The 16,480-nt window shown below is 40.5% G+C and overlaps 1 long non-coding RNA gene across 2 annotated transcripts in view; it reads right to left on the reverse strand.

Annotated features, from left to right (window-relative positions):
- The window catches only part of LOC121514037, a 185,334-nt gene that overhangs the window by 61,213 nt on the left and 107,641 nt on the right, over positions 1-16,480 (reverse strand). The window contains exons 6-7 of one of the 2 annotated variants that reach the window (XR_005992248.1): positions 12,847-12,902; positions 12,428-12,753 (exon numbers count right to left, since the gene is read on the reverse strand). The exons of the other annotated variant lie outside the window; for it this stretch is intronic. This is a non-coding gene — a long non-coding RNA (uncharacterized LOC121514037). Of the gene's footprint in view, positions 1-12,427; positions 12,754-12,846; positions 12,903-16,480 lie in introns of those variants that run through there. 2 annotated transcript variants of the gene reach the window in all.

Consider the following 16,480-nt stretch of genomic DNA (forward strand, 5'->3'; position numbering starts at 1 on the left):
TCTGGGCTATCTGCCATACCTGTATAATTCTTTGACTCTTATTTGTCCTGATTACATTTATGGGAAGATCTGAATCAAAAGATATCCCTTTAAAAACAAAAATACCAAGTTTTAAAAAATGAAGAGAAAATGTAGATGCATAATAGAAGATGACTGAGCGACAAGAAGAGACTAGTTATAAATCAGACACTGTATATGCTGTCATTGCTATTCCTTCTGTACATATAGAGCCTATATTTTATCTTTAATTTTGAAATTGTTCAAAATGAAAAAAAAAGATCAAACAAAAAGTGAAAGTCTGTACACACTCTCCATTCACCAACAGCTAGTGATTCTCACAACTTTTCAGTCCCATGCACAGACTGTAGAAAATATTGGGCCTGAGTGATGTCAGCCATCTGGATACTGCAGGAGGCCTTTGAGCCTAATCCACAACAGTTGCTATCTTGCAAGCACAGTCTAAAACCAACGCTGGTCAACCTAGAAACAAAGAGGTGGCGCTGAGGCAGGTCTTAAGCTCCCGACAAACAGCCACCTGCAGTCATATCAACTATGCCCCTAGTAATTCATAAATCAGTATCTTTATTCAAACAAAAAAAGAATCACCCCCCACACAGTGCGTGCTCAAAAAGGTATTAACTATTCCAACCAAACTGATTTTTTACACATGTTGGAAAAACATTGATCTGATTTCAGTGTTACACAGGAGAGGAAATGCTGGTATTGTAGGATTCTCACAGCAGAAGAAACTAGGAAAGCACTCAGAGAGCACAGACCTTGCCATTAGCCCTATCTCCCAATAGTACAGAATCCTTTAAAAACATTCCTGGATCTACACGGTGATCCAGATCAGTCCCAAAATCTAATTTGCCGATTACTTCCTCCCTGGTGGGGTGAAGACACGGTGAGGCAAAGCTTTGTCTTCACTACATGTGAACGTCATGGCACAGAGTGAAAATTCCTCTATTCCTCCCAGCATTGGGAGTATTCTCGCTACAATTTGCTGTCTTTCTCTCTGTTATGCTCCAACTCATCTCCTTGACCGGGCATGCGTCTTTCAAACTCTATAAACTCCAAAACTTTGGATAAGTTACTCATGTCCACCATCTCCTGGTGTAAAGTGGTAACAATGCAGCCCTATTTCCCAATAGTACAGAATCCTTTAAAAAAATTCCTGGATCCAAACGGTGATCCGTATCAGTCCCAAAATCTAATCACTTCTTCCTTATGCCATTTCTGACATTTCCTGAAAATTTCATGAAAAGCCATCCATAACTTTTTGAGTTATGTTGCTAACAAACGAACAAACGAACAAACAAACCCACCCAATCACATAACCTCCTTGGCGGAGGTAATAATGAAAAAATATCTGCTCCTACATGTGTGAATTGGTCCTCCTTGTAGAGTAACATAGACTGTGCAATAGAACAATATTTAAATATACTGCCTTTAATGCAAGGATTATTAGAATCACTGTAGCATACAGTATGACACAATCAACACTCAGGGTTTCCGCTACATGTAATTGATTGTGGCACACCACCACGCCAAAATAAAAGCCCCATGCCTTCAGAATTATGATCTTTTTTATCAGATGTTAAAAATGTAAATTAAATTGTATGAATGTATCCATATAAACATATAGTCTATATTTGCACACATTTACGTACCATAGGAGTTTGAAATTGTAATCATGAAATGTGACACTGCTCTAAGTAATTAAATTTTGAAAAACAAACACCCGTGTCTCATCTTCCTGTCTGTCATCACACACGGACAGCTGATAAACATTACTTTTGCTTAGTTTAGTACTTCCCTGATTATAATCCAATGATTAGCGGTAAACTTTAGTAGATAAATTTTCGGGGGGGTAGGCAAAGCATTCCCCCAAAGTTTCAAAAAATCCTGATGGAAACCCTGAACACTGTGTCACCTGTTCACTCTCACTTCCTTTACCACCAACTCGTTCCATTTGTTTTTTCTTGTTTCCCCTTTTCCGTTTATTTTCATTAAGTTTTCCTTCTCCCAACGTCTTCAGTCTGACTTTTAGCGCAGGGCCACACAGGGAGCACCGGTGGGCCCTTTTTTTTTCTTTATTAAGCACCAAAACAAAATCCATTCCACACCCAGATGCAGTTTGACTGCCTGCTTGTGCCGCACAGTTTGTTTTCAAATGAATAGCTGAGAAAACTCGGTGGCCTTTTGCCCAGTATGTACACCAGCCTCGCCTCCTACTGCTACGACTACTATACTTCCCAGCAGGTCCATCATTTCCATTCTGTCTTTTCGCTCTCTTCCTCTCTCTGTATTTCTGACTGGCTCTTTGAACCAAGCATGGGGCCCGGTGCCATTGTAAGACATGCCTTCTTCCTTCCCAAGTTTTGTCTGTGTGTTCTTCAGCCCCATTGAGGGCTCCCCAGCCTTTTTCCAGCGTACAGCTCCTTTTGTAGCCTCCAGAAAGGCCTTCATCTTGCACTTGTTTTCTTCAAACCAACCCCCCCCCCCATCCCCACAACCCTCCTTTTCTCTTTGCCCTCCTCCCTCCCTCCCTCCCTTCAGAAAAAGACAGGAAGTGAATGCAGATGTCGGACCCACCTGAGCTCATTGCTCATTCCATTTCTCTCTATTCTCTCTCCCACGCGTTATTCTCTCTTTCTTGCTCACTCATTTTTGTTTTTTTCTTTTGCCTGCAGACCCCCATGGCTGAAGCAGTTGCTACATCACAGACTGAACACATTGACATACTGAACCTCGCAGTGGAGGCTGTCCATCACAATAGCAGCATGCTTGTTTGTTGTCTCTCTCTGTTGCCTCGCTGTCTAAACCTGTACTTGTCTATAATGTTACAGTACTCAGACAGGTGAACACTGTTTGTCTTCAATCTGAGCCTTCAAGTCTTTGAAAGGATGGAGGAATATGGATATGCTATTCTGGATCAACTCATTGCATGAACCTTAGAAAGTCATGTTCAAATATTTATTATTTGAGTAAAAAATAGAGGAACTAATAATCAAAATAATAGGTCCTCGCATAATGTTCTTATCTTTCCTTTCATGTTGGTTTCACAAACTGAAACAGAAGATAAAATACTGTATTTGAAAAATTTCCTTTATCTCGGAGACTGAGGTACATAGGATGAAATGACCAAAAGACCTGTGAGGATCTGGACTAGATGTTGTTGAACTGAGTGGAGGTGGCTGGGGTGGAGGAGGGTTGCAGTGTCCACACTCAAACGAAAGGCTGACTGTAACATAGTGACAGATTTAAAATATGACAGGTGCATGATGATTGGTTAAACGAGGTTGTGGCAGAATCTGATAAGCTTAGTGCTTAGGACAGTGAACGCCCATAACCAGCTGATCACCAAAGCTGGAGAGAATAACGAATGGAAGAAGGGAGAGCTATGAACCGGTGGTGACTAATAAGTGAGTACAAACAGTCTTTCTGCTTGAACTACTGCTGAGCTCCATTGTTAAATCTGATGACCATTTTGCATAGCATTCTTCACCATTAGTATGTAAACTGCTGTGAATGGGTAGGTGTGACTTGTGGTGTAAAAAGAAAAGCACTACACAAGCTCAAGTCTATTTACCAACATGGGTGGCACAGGTCCTAGACCAGCATATGGCTTCTTCCCTGCATAACATTCCTCTCTTCCCAGTTTCTGACTGTATCTATAGCCCTTGCTAAATCAGGCATAAATGCCTAAAAATAAATCTGATAAAAGAATGCTGCATATTTACTGTTGTTGTGGAGGACAATTTTTTTATATCTTTCTTCTTAAAGACACGGTGTATAAATTCCACCGCCAGGGGGCGCTCATTCAAAACAATGACACACATCCCAAGCTGCACCTTTCTTGTTATAAACTGAGGACTCTGTTCATTAAAAGCAGCACTCCATACTCTGTATTTTCTTAACAGTAAAACAACATTTAGATTTAATTCATGAATTTAACATAATGATGGGGAAAAGCTGATAATAGTGCTTTTCCTGGATTGAGCTACTGGCAAAGCATTGGGAGATCAGATGAAGCAAGGTTCATTCAAGGTTCACTGCATGGGATATATTTTACATCCATCTGGGCAACACCCCATATACAGTGTTTGGGGAAGGCAGAACATTTTAAAAATCTGGGGAGGTGACTGGTAGCTAACCAGAGCAACAAAACATATGACTTGGTATGACCCCCCTGAGAAGTAAGCTACATAACAGGCAGCCATTATTGTCACTTATTATCAGTGCAGTAAGTTGGTCATTCAAACTCTTGCCAAAGCTGTTTGGAGAAGACTGTTGAAAATGTCTTGTTTTGACATAATTATTCTGAGAATCTTCTTTCATCACGGAAGGTTTAATCAGATCTTTTGAACTGTCCAGCAGAAAAATCAGGGTCTTCCGAAAAGCTTTTGGTGTGGTTTTTTGCTCTTCTTTCATAAATAATGTTTTCCTGCTCTGATAAAACTGCTGCCATAGCTGCATCCTTGCTAATCTATTCACTGGCTGCCATTGTTTGGGGGTTTGCAGTTCAATTAAATCATGCCTGTAGAAGCTGCCTCTGTCTCCTCAGATGGTGCTGATTGGTCCATTAATTTCAAGACTGGGACAAATGCTTCAGACTGTAGCTGTGCAAGACAGATCCTCCCGATAACAGACATGGAATCCATTGGCTTTGCAAGGTTGGTGGATCTACAATTCCAACATCATCCCTTGTCGCTGCCTTGTAGCCAGATCCTTGATGTAAATGCTATTATGAATGACAAAGGACATCATAATGAAAATTTTAAAAAAGTAGTGACCTCTGCTATTTGAAAAAGTGGACTGCAAGTAATGTAACCTTTAAGTGTCGTTCAGCCTAAGTCTTCTATTGTGTAGTAGGAAAATGAAGTTGAATTTATAACTTGAAAAGAGATCAGTAACTCAACTTCAACCACATCTGCAGTTTCTGATTAAACATCTACAAAAAGAGTAACAGAAATCACAGCAGAAGCCTTTACTGGAGGGCAAGGAAATCATAGAAACAACCCTGTCTGCCAGAAAAATTCCCCATTGAGTTAGCACAGCTGTGAAACTACTGGGCCTCCTCAAAGCCCAACAGAGTGTATGTCTGTACTGCGGGACATATCCGTTGCCTGGCACCACCCACAATCCTTGGCATCTTCCTGGGAAAACTACGGGACAGTACCCTCACTGCCCCAGGGATCAGGGCAAGAGGGCACACTGCCTGGTGCAGACACATGATGGGCGTCTGGCTCCTGTCACGGTGCCCACTGCCTGGGCAAGGCACGGGAGAGAAGTGGGGGGGCCTGGCACGGGGCACCGGCAACTGGTAAAGTTGGCACAGGGGGTAACGTAGCATTCTTTCACATGCCATGGTGGCATTCAGACAAGGCTGTATTTTGGCAGGAGCCCCCGGTCCTGCTTCTGTTGTCGTTTCAGGCGGTCCCCGGTTCCCCAAACTGCAAATGAGTCTGGAATTTAGTAGGCTGTCTTTCAGCAGTGAGTTGCCATGACTTCTAATGGAGGGCAGGACAGAAGGGTCAACAAGACTTTTGTATTACAGAGCTTTAATTGGAGGGCAAAGTCAACAGAATTTCACTGCTAATTGCCATCTCTGTATCTATTTCCACCCATGCTCACAAAGATACTGACAGTAGATATGAGCCATGTGTGTGCCCTCATTAAGAAAACAGGATCTATCAATTAACCTGATCAGTGCCTCAGAATACAAGCTGCAAATCAGAGCAGAAAGTCTCAAAAAATAATGTTTGGATTAGTATGTATTTCTAAATCTAATCTTAATCCCCTATTTTGACAGTAAAATTATTGGCATTACTTTGTTGTTAATATGACCGATTGAACATCCAAAATCATAACATGTTTCTGCTACCTTAACAACAATGCCTGAGAAATCCCATGAGGCATAGCTGTGGTACTAAAGGTAAGCATTGTAGCGTGTAAGGTGTAAAATAAAAAAAGGCAGTGGACGGCAAAAAGAGTTGGAGGTTGCAGAATGCAAAGGATGGGTGTGAAGGAAGAGGCAAGAGGTGTTTCCGAAACGGAGAAGAGGAGAGAGAAAGTAAGAAAGATTGTGTGTTTGTGTAAACGTGTGTTTGAAAGAGAGAGAGAGAAATAAAATAAAGGTGTATATGTATGTGCAGTGAGTGTGCACTGGTACAGAGATGGATCACCAGCGCTTGTATCTTCTCCGCGGCCATGCCTAGCAGCACGTCAGCGGCAGCCTCCATTTACATTAGGGAGATTTAAGCTGTCTCAGGCAATGGTGACAAGTCAAGGTGTTTCACTTTAATTACACTGGGCAAGGTCACCCCCTAGCTGGCTCCCCCTCACACACGAGAAAAAGGAGGAGGACGACTACTGCGAGGAGGTGATGGAGTAGGGAAAGCTGGTGTGAGCTCACGCCTGTATTTACATTCTCGTTTTCAGACCCCCCTTTCTCCAACCAGTACCCTTTAATAAACAGTCACACACCTTGAAAGCATGTGCACACGTGTGACAATAAGGTCACCATGGATTAAAAGCAGAAATATTTAGAGATAATATACATCAAACCACCGCACAACATACATTTACAATATATTTTCCATTCCACACAAGTAGGATGCAACCATACCCCTACTAGCACACACCCCGCGGCAAGCCTGTTTGTTCCAAATAATCCCTAGTGACAAAATAAACGCCACAGTGTGTGAGGTTATAGCCTTAATGGGCCATACGCCATTGAGGTGACATAGTGTATTACACACCCTTAATATGACACCTTTTGCCTACCGTGCTTTTAGTCAGGTCTCTCTGCCTTTTTCCCTCTTTAACTCTCCAGCCCGTCTGTCCCGGGGCCATGGTGTTGGACTGTGGAACTGACAAGTGGGGACCAGAGAGACTTCATGCAGGGAGTTAACCCTGTGCTGTGAGAGGGCCTGTGCAACATTTTAGAGTTATACTACACTCTCCAGAATCTATCAGGGGTCATTTTTGTGTTTTATGTCTGAACTGTCAGCGTACAAGGGACCAAAGTCAAAGTATCAGAGCAGGACACACAACAATTAATCCATGAATTGCCATTTACTGGCATTATTTTTGTTTTTATTAATTTTCAATTTTAACAGTAACTTGAAAAACAATGACTAAAGCCCTTTACTCCTGTTTAATTCAATTTCCTTGAATATGTTTTTCTATGAGCCAAAATAGCCCAGGTGCTTTTATTCTGAAATGCTAGTGTACCTCCACATAGTTACCTACCTGTGGAATTCCTCTAGGCTACAATAGAGACAAGTAATATATTTGAATAGTTAGTAATAATAGTAGTAATAGTATTTGTAGATTTGAATCAATCAATTGATCCTCATGGATGTAAAGTGTTCAGATTAAATCCAGTGTTTCCCATACTTTCATTTATTTGTGGTGGACTGCCACAAATACATTTGGCCTGCCACAAACAGATTCTGGCGCTACCTGTTCGCCCTTGCTCTGTGAATGTAGCGTGTCGTTAAAATAACTATATCGGGAATATCAAAGTATAAATTATGTGGAAGTTCTGAGCCGCCAGGGCGCATTTCTCGCTGGAGTTTCGCTTCTCCCATTGTCCCTGAATGCATCTCTCACAGCAGAGGGCTGTCTTTTTTTCTCCTCCGCCCATCCAGAAAACTCTTGCACATGCAGCCAGGTTTTTTTTTATATCAGCGGCAAGAGAAGCAAGGGAGAAGAAGGTAAACAGAGCAGCGTGTAGAGTTAGCAGCTAGTTAGATGCCTTTTAAGATGGACAGTGAGAATCAGCACTGGGTCTGCAGCGTTGAGCAGTCGTTCAACTTTGAAAAGGAAGAGGTCTAACTTGTGTGGTATTTGTTAAAATCCGCTGCAAGATGACTCCGAGATAACGGCAGCAGGAATACAACACGCCGCTAAAGACATGAGCCCAGTGTTGTTGAAAAGCCAGGATTTAAAAATCTCATAAAGACATTTAACCCAGAATACAAGTATTCGCTTCATGTGTCATAATGATACATAATTATACGTTATTATTTCATAGCGTGGTGAATGTGCAGGTCACAACTGGTCCATGAGAGCGTTTTGGAGTTGTTGGATTGTGTATTTGATGAGTTTGATGAAGCAAAGCAAAAAATACTGTCTGCTTGCATAGCGTTAGCTATGCAGCTGGTATATCGGTCCCCCCCCAGATCTAGAAACAGTTTGCACCGACAACTCACGGAAACAAACCTATTACTAAGACTACAGGAGTATAGTTTTATATTCAAATCCAAATTCAAATTCACTCTGTGAATCAAGAGTTGGCTGATTTGTGTTTGTAACTGCTGTGTTTCACATATGTAACTGTTCTGTTTGCTGCTGTCTGTCTTGGCCAGAACACTCTTGTAAATGAGATTCTTGATCTCATGTGGTTTTCCTGGTCAAATAAATATAATACATAATAGATAAATGATAGAACTGTGATTCACTGTGCAGCCCTAATCCATACATCAGTAACCTTTATTGTTTGGATGACTTTACATTGGCCCGTCACGCTTTTTCTCTCTTATTCTTTCATCTCACTTTTCCCTTGTCAAGATTTTTCACAAAAATGCTTTGACAAGAAGCAAGAAGAATTTAATCATGTATATTGCAGCAAGAAAATAAAGCATCGCATGCCAGAATTGCTTCTTTGGACCAGCAGAACTAGAGCTGAATCATACTCCAGCAGAAAAGATCACAGCTTAAAACTTGCATTTATGACTCTAAATTTGTGTCCTTTTTAAGCCATTTCTGGTGAAAAGTAGAGCTGGGCGATATGGCTTAAAATGTATATCCTGATATAGTTTTGCTATATCCTGATACACGATATATATCACGATATTTTGAAATGTCCTCTCAGCAGCTGTATAATGTTTAATTCAGCCCCAAATGACACTACTTTGGTGATTAAAATATACTTTTGTATTGGATTTTTAATACAATTGTATGCAGAAAGGGTAAAAATCAATATAAAGTCAAATTTAGCGGTTTTAATTTGAAAGGACTTCATTCAATCTTTTACCAATAAATCAAAAACACATCAATTGTGAAATACTCTGTATTTTTTAGTGCATGGAAAGTTCTGAAATGTTTTCTGTGTGATGTTTACTCTTAATTCAAAGTTTAATGACTGCTGGATGACAGACCTGGCGTTGTTTCTCGTTGCTCGTCTCTGAACGCGGCTAACTCTACGCTAACTCGTCACGCTGGTCCGTTTACCTCCTTCCTCTCCCTTGCTTCTCTCTTGGCTGATACCAAAACGCACATGTGCGGAGGAGAGTTTTCTGGATGGGCAGGGGAGTGAGCTCTCTGCTGTGAAATATGCGTTCAGGGACAATGGGAGAAGCGAAACTCCAGCAAGAAATGCACGCTGACGGCTCAAATCTTTCACGCAATTTATACTCGATGTTCACGATATAGTCATTTTATACATCATGCATGGCAAAAGCAACAATATATCGAGTATATGAGATATATATCCCCCAGCCCTAGTTAAAAGACTGTTTTAAAAGACACAATAATGACTGAATTTTCTCTATGTTGTGCCAATCTGATCACAGAAAGATAAAACAAAATTATTATTTCAATGTAGCATGACAAACCTGAATCAACTAAGATTATTATAAAAACAACCCGATATGAAATGTGTCATGAATTGAACACTTAAATATGGATTGGTATTGATTGATCTCTGTTATTTAAGTCCAAGTTTAGTTAATGGACTGTATATGAAGTAGATATAAAAAAATAAAACCAACTCTCCCACCTCATAAATGCAAGAAAACTAAAATGTTTAATGGAATAAAGCATGTCATACTAAAGTCATCCTGATGAACTTGTATTCGGGCCTTTTTACAAACACAGGGACATGTTAAGTGGATTTTTGATACAATTTACCAGATTTTAGTCTAGAAAATACACTCTAGCCTCTGCCTGAGAGTCCACACACACTCTTAACCCTCTTTTAATTTGTGCCTTTTTTCCACAGAGATTTGATGTCAGGCTGTCAGTTAAAAGCAGCCTTACCTTTCTTATCAGCATCACAGCTTTACCCGTGAAAACTGCAGTCATTTAAAAAAAAATAGAAGAGGCAGGAGGGTGGGAGTGAATGAGAGAAAGGGGAAAAAGAAAAAAGAGGGAGAGAGTGAGGAGGGAGAGGGAGAGAAAAAGAAGGAAGTGCCTTCGGGGGAAGTTATTAAAGAAGGTGCAAGCTGGCTGGCTTGGCAGCAGTTCAAAGGGGGTGGATCCCCTTGCCTCCCTGCACCCAAATGGCAGTTGCTGGCACCACCGCTAAACACACAATGCCTTGTGGCAAAACTGTGTCTTTCATTGACAGATGAGTGGGGCAAGGAAAGGGAGGAGGGAACACAAAATGCCGCTATTCGCACACTTTTTTTGAGGAGGAAGAAAGAGACTTAACCTGAAAGAGGTGTTAGCCCCCTAACCAGTTGTGAAAGGCAGAGCTCCACTAACACACGTCGTCAGCACACACACATAAAAATGTGGTGGTAACATTGGTGGAAGCATGAGTGTAGGAAGGTGTGAAAAATTATGAGAGGGAACGTCATGTTCATCAAAAGTAGCTAGCTTGGGGTACAAGGGATTAAATAATTCTGATGATATTTAAGGGAAGAAAACTGCGGTTCAGAGACTAAATAATCAGCATCTTTACAACAATTTGTCTCAGTGCTTTTGTATTAAACTGCTTTATGTTTACAGAAAAAAAATAATACAAAATGTGCAAACAGATGTAAAATACATGAGTTAATAAATTTCAATTCCCCCTCTTCTTCTCCAGTGGGTTTCGCTCCCCACTTCCCTGTGAGTGCAAGGTTAAAAGATTTTATTGGCTGCAGGCCCTTGAGCGTCAGTCAATACTGCCTGTCAATAGTTCTTATTAATAAATGGATTTCAAAGGATTTATTTTATTCAGCTTAATGTAAAACATGTATCTGAAGCATGCCGCTAAGCCAAGCACTAGAATATGGATGTGCCGTGTATAAGCAAAGAGAGATTTTTGGCTTTGCCACTTGAGAATAACATCGAGGGCCGCTTGTCTACTCAATGTATCAGAATACAGAAGCCAAATGTAAACACAAGCGCAAATCTGCTTCTCCACGTGTTCATAAACACACATATTACACCTGGATCAGTAGGATAACACACACAAACACATGTATGAACAAACCACACACACCGCCAGGCCAGCTTGTAGTTAGATTTATGCATACATATATAATCAGCAGCTTATATAGTAACCCTGACCCTGCAGGTCTAGGGCAAGGCCACAGAGATGCATCTAAAAAGTCTAAACTACAAAGGCATTAATAACGACCTGTCCCATCAAACCCTGCTGGAGCTCAGGCACCTTGGATGGTTGGATAGAGAAATGGAGAGATGGATGAAGGATGGTGTAGAGGAGTTACATGCTAACAATGAAAAGTTCAACATGCTGTAGGAGAGAGGGTTCTGTCTGTGCTGGGGTCAAGGAAACTTTAATGTTTTGTTATTAGTAATTCAAACTCAAATTAGACACTGGGGTGGGATGACCTGAAATGGTAGATAGACTTTTCACATATCTACAGCATAGGACACCTATATATTGTTCAGGAAGGGCAGAATCTTTCTCCAAGAGGGATTGGACAAACACCGTCTGTTACATTTATAGCATAAGCACAGTAAGCATGTGCAGCACCAAGAGCAAACTGAATAACGGGGGCTTGACTGGCAACCGGTTGCTAAATAAGAATCTTGATGAAGTAGGTCAGGAGAAGAGCAAAACCATCTTTTCCTCCAAGAAAAATGTTCAGTGTTCTATAGACATCTTGGATAAAGAAAAATGTTTCCAGTTCTGACAAAATTGCTGCTATAGCTTAAATTTGCACTGCCGCCAATGTCTGAAGGCTTGCAGTACAATTAAATCACAGCCAAAGCTTCTGCCTTGCTCTCCACATATACATCTGACAGGCCTGGTCTTTCTCTCACCTGTGACAGTGTTTCAGCTTGTAGCTTTGCAAGCAATTATAAATCTGGCAGCTCTTTTATATTGAGTCTTAGCTGACTGATTACAGTGTTATTTAGTTTTAGTCACATTTTAGTCATTTTCACTCACTAAGTTGTAATCGACAAAAACTCAAAAACATTTAAAGTCCAGTTTTAGTCAACAAAAAGTCTTTACATTTTAGTCACAATATTTATTCTCTACACACTCACTGTAAAATCAATATAAATGTAAAACACTCATGGACTGGTGAAAATACTGACATACCTTATGTGCACAGTGGTGAAGCATCATGGAGCTTAAATGATAAACAATCCAGCTCTAACATTTTACTCACGTTTCAGCCTCCTTGACTAAAACTAAATTCACTTTTCATCAGTTTTCAGTTTTCATCACTGGTCACTTTATTAGATACACCTGTTTAAACACTTGTTATTTTGAATAGCTAATCAGCCAATTAACATGGCAGTAACTCAATACATTTAGGCATGTAGACTTGAATAAGATGACTTGCTGAGGTTCAATCCAAGCATCAGGATGGGGAAGAAAGGGGATTTAAGTGACTTTGAACTTGGCATGGTTGCTGGTGCCAGACAGTCTGGTCTGAGTATTTCAGAACCAGCTGATGTACTCGGATTTTGATGCACAACCATCTCTAGGGTTTACAGATAATGGTCCAAAAAAGGGAAAATATCCCGTGAGCAACAGTTGTGTGGACGAAAATCTCCCTGTTGATGTAAGAGGTCAGAGGAGACTCAAACAACCAATTGTTATAACCAAGGCATGCAGAATACCATCTCTGAATGCACAGCACATCAAACCTTGAAGCAGATGGACTACAGCCGTAGAAGACCACACCGGGTGCCACTCCTGTCAGCTAAGAACAGGAAACGGAGGTTACAACTCACAAGGGCTCACAAAAATTGGACAATAAAAAATTGGATAACAGTTGGATGGTCTGATTCTTGATTTCTGCTGCGACATTCAGATGGTAGGGTCAGAATTTGGTGTGAACAACATGAAAGCATGGATCCATCCTGCCTGGTGTCAACAGTTCAGGCTGCTGGTGGTGTAATTGTGTGGGGGTTATTGAGGCAGTTCTGAAGGCAAAAGTGGGTGCAAAAGGTGTACCTTATAAAGAGGCTGGTGAGTGTATTTTTAGCTAGTCTAAGTCTTGTCTTTCTCGTACATAAAAGCCAGTTGAACATTTTAAGTTAAATTTTTAGTCATGAACATTAATACTGTTTACAAGACAGAACAGACATTGATTCAGACCAATCTATGGTCTTTAAAATGCTAGGGGTGGGAGGGTAAATTGAGGTACCATACAATGGATATGATGTGATACGATGCGATTTGACATGCTGTGATACAATACTGTCATAGCCCATTAAGATACTGAAGGTGATGCTTTTTTCGTGTTGTTCCATTTTTTTGTCATTTTATGTTTTATTTTGTTATATTTTAACCTCCCCTTGTCTCTGTCTTCAAAGTTCTGATCTTCATGTTTTGTGACAACAAGAGCAGTCAAACCGGTCGTTAAGTTTGAAAACAAGTCAGAAAGTAGAAAAAAAAAAAATACTGGTATTAGAAAAGAATCATCAAAAAGAGGGAAACCACAAGGAACACGGGGGGGGGGGGGGCGATATGAAGGCTTTAGAAAATGAAACATTTTTGAAACAGATGGTAGTTATGTAAGAACTTGCCGTGTTGCTGTGTTGCAGTAGGTGCTGTGGTTCACCACAAGTCTTACACTTTATAAGCAGGATGCACAATTTCAAGGTTTCTGATTTCTGCGAAAAGTTTAGTTTTCACATTATTCTAAAGAAAGACCTAAAAATGTGAGCCACAGACAAAACTAATCTGTTTTAATCTATTAATGAGTTTAAATTTGTTGCTGACCTGAATACCAGCAGGAATAACAAATGTTCTCTACACAGGTTAGGACTACAATGTTAAAAAGTTACAATAGTTGTTTTTTGGACAGGTGCATCTGTCAAGTGATGTAAGGTAGCTGATCCTTTTTTCTTGCGCTGTTCTGCAGGTGTGATAGGTGAAAAGTAAGACTAAAGTGACACATTTTCATTCTTCTTCTATGGTTAATCAATAACGCTGATAATTATGGAAGTACAGTTGTCATTCATGTCTATTCTAACACCTCAGCCATCATGGCTGTATGACAGCATACTGAGCCTTTTGTAGAACAATGAAGTTATGTTTGCTTTCATCGTCTACCCAGTCTTTGTTTGGATAAAAGATCAGACACAGAAAAAAGCTTTGTGTCAAAGGTAAGTGAATAGAAAAACCTATTCTGTAACTCAAACAGTCACATTGGATCCTTATGTAACACCAAAACACAAGTCATCTGTTGCCTTAAAGTGGGGAACTGCATCATAGATGTCATGCAGAGAAACATACATGACAGCGACAAAGAAAACAACACACATTTTAAATATGCTTTCATCAGGACTTTGGCTGAAATGACACAGGAAACCCCAAAGTAGAAATATACTCTGATCCATTCAGTGTTTAATGTTTTTTGGCATCACGGTCCTGATTTGGGAAACACAACTTAGCCACACAATAGCACACAGATTCAGCCTGACTGTGTGTTTTCTCTCCCCGTGTGTGTATGTGTACGTGTCGGGGTGTGCATGTGTGTGAAACTGAGACAGTTGTCAAGCCGAGGCCAACTCAGTCACGCTGCCACTGAGCTCCAAACAATGACCTGAATGTAATGACAGATGACACACAGGGTGTGTGGATGCAGTGCAGGACAGAACCCAAACTCCATCTGTTCCTCTGCCATAGCAGAAGATGGACCATTAAAAAAAGAAAGAAAAAAACGAACATGCCACTGAGGTTAAATCTGTGAGGGCACATACTGCACATTTCTTTCTGTTAAAAGGGGATTTCACTTCAGTTATGGGATGCTTTAAGTGAACACATGGTTTCTTTAAGATGTTTCAAAGCTTAACAAGTCAACAGTAAATATCATATATACACATGTAGACGTACTTTTTACAGAGAGCACACAAGAAACTGCATTATCATCTTAGGAAATAAACTTGTGCTCAGCCCAATGGTGACTCATTGATTACATTAGTTTGAAAACAGAAATTAAACACCTGTATTGGTGTTCAGTAATTGACAACATAACGACTAAAAAGAATAATTTGAGGGGTGCAGATAGCCTAGCAGTAAGGTCATGGCACAGGTTCTAGTCCAGCCTGCAGCTTCTTTCCCGTGTGTCTTTCCCCCACTCTCTCATCCCTGTTTCCAACCCTATCCGCTGTCCTCCAGTCTAGAAATAAAGGCATGAAAAGCTCAAAAATATATCGCTAAAAAAACATTTCATCTGACATTTTCAGATGAAACTCTTGACTATTCTTTGTCACCTAGACAAATGGACTGCAGAGCCATTTCCATGGGTCGTGAATTTGTGACTGAAATGTGTCAAAAAGTTTATGATAAGAAGTCCTTAGTAGGCATAACCCACATCCATATAAATTCAGTTTAATCTACTTTGTTTTGTCATGATAACTAGTAAGCGTTTGGTTGTTTAAGATCTCAACTTTATTTACTTATCTTGCGATAACAACATTGGTTTTACCATGATGTGTTGATTTCTCAAGATTTTTATAAACTAACCAAAATTTACACATTAATGTGAAAATGGGTAAGACAAAACAACGTGTATTTCTTCCTTAGGCTACATGTTTTTTAAAACACGTTTGTTTTGTCCTCTTTATCAAAGTATATGTTTTGTTCTATCTAAGGTCCAAACTGAATTATTTTCCAGTGATTTAATATGAGTTGTTGAAAATTGTAACATACACTATATTGCCAAAAGTATTCACTCACCCATCCAAATAATTCAAATCAGGTGTTCCATTCACTTCCATGGCCACAGGTGTATAAAATCAAGCACCTAGGCATGCAGACTGTTTCTACAAACATTTGTGAAAGAATGGGTCGCTCTCAGGAGCTCAGTGAATTCCAGCGTGGTACTGTGATAGGATGCCACCTGTGCAACAAGTCCAGTCGTGAAATCTCCTCGCTCCTAAATATTCCACAGTCAACTGTTAGTGGTATTATGACAAAGTGGAAGCGGCTGGGAATGACAGCAACTCAGCCAGAGTGGTAGGCCACATAAAATGACGGGGCGGGGCCAGCGGATGCTGAGGCACATAGTGTGCAGAGGTCGCCAACTTTCTGCAGAGTCAATCTCTACAGACCTCCAAACTTCATGTGGCCTTCAGATTAGCTCAAGAACAGTGCACAGAGAGCTTCATGGAATGGGTTTCCATGGCCGAGCAGCTGCATCCAAGCCATACATCACCAAGAGTAATGCCAAGTGTCAGATGCAGTGGTGTAAAGCACACCACCACTGGACTCTAGAGCAGTGGAGACACGTTCTCTGGAGTGACGCATTGCGCTTCTCCATCTGGCAAT

This window comes from Cheilinus undulatus, linkage group 8 (assembly GCF_018320785.1).
Source record: "Cheilinus undulatus linkage group 8, ASM1832078v1, whole genome shotgun sequence".
NCBI classification, from domain to species: domain Eukaryota; kingdom Metazoa; phylum Chordata; class Actinopteri; order Labriformes; family Labridae; genus Cheilinus; species Cheilinus undulatus.